We start from the raw sequence: 1093 nt of genomic DNA, 5'->3' as shown, positions 1-1093 counted from the left end.
CCTGGGGATAAACTCAGCTAACTTGCTCCTGGCAATTAGTTGGATGTTTTGTAGCTTATTCCACCGGGACAAAGAGCAGAGCATAATTGCATTTCACCTTACAGACGGACATGTGAGTGATGAGCCATAGCATCCAAAGTGCTACGAATATAAAATCATAGCTGGCAAAAAGGGTAAGAAATGACCCTCTGTATGAACCCCAGCTGTCCCCTGACCCCAAAAGGAGCACTTTGGTTAAAATGCACATTATCTTAGAGAACGATTGACCTTTTCCTCTTTGCATGGGGGTCAATCTGCCCTCAGCATTCTCAGAGAGAGAAGGTAAGAACCACAGTGGTTATAAAAACCTGTGACCAGGCATCTTAGTTATTCTGTGCCTATTATATCATTGTGAAGTAAAAGATTGTATCAGCTGAGAAGAAAGATGTAGCAGACATCCTAGCCTCCACTAGATAATGAAAACCAGCTAAGAAGGAAGAGAGAAAGAATAAAGATGGAGGGAGGCAAAGGGAAGAGAAGGTCTAGGATTCCCAAGCAAAAGGCTTCTGTTTCTCTCCCCAGAGCCTCTAGGGAGGAATAAATATAATTACCAACGTAGCATGGCAGCATTCAAAACAAAAGAGGCACATGCCAGGTGATCATCTCTGCCGGGACTCGAACCCGGAACCTCTGGATTAGAAGTCCAGCGCGCTCGTCCATTGCGCCACAGAGACCTCACCACACACACAGCATCAGCACCAGAACTGAAAAAGCACATACCTTCTGCATCACCGAGCCATCTCAGCATCCTGCTCTCTGAGCGGTGGGGGGGACAGGGACAGCTGGAAAATCTGGAGTGGAGATCCACCAGCCGGCTCCATCAAAGCTTTTCTCAATATTGTGAGTATTTGGTTCCTCAGAGGATCGGAGGAATGTGACAGCAGTCATTTCCCAAGTCCCAGGATCCCTAAAAGAGGAGGACAGAGCAGGAGCCTTTGCTGGCTATTGCTCTCCATCCCTAAGGGAGGATAACGGGAAAGTCTCTCTATTCTCATGCTAATGAAGCAGAGTACACCCAGCCTGGCGGAGAAGGCAGAAGCCATCTCTACTTCCA

General features: G+C 47.4%; 1 non-coding gene across 1 annotated transcript; it reads right to left on the bottom strand.

Annotated features, from left to right (window-relative positions):
• Positions 1 to 639: 639 nt before the first annotated feature.
• Trnar-ucu (transfer RNA arginine (anticodon UCU)) lies at positions 640 to 713 on the bottom strand. The gene has a single exon. It is a non-coding gene; the product is annotated as a tRNA-Arg (tRNA).
• Between the last annotated feature and the right edge of the window lie 380 nt (positions 714 to 1093).

This window comes from Peromyscus maniculatus, chromosome 11 (genome assembly GCF_049852395.1).
Source record: "Peromyscus maniculatus bairdii isolate BWxNUB_F1_BW_parent chromosome 11, HU_Pman_BW_mat_3.1, whole genome shotgun sequence".
NCBI classification, from domain to species: Eukaryota; Metazoa; Chordata; class Mammalia; order Rodentia; family Cricetidae; genus Peromyscus; species Peromyscus maniculatus.
Note: the sequence above shows the minus strand (reverse complement) of the source record. Positions and strands in the feature narration are given on the sequence as shown.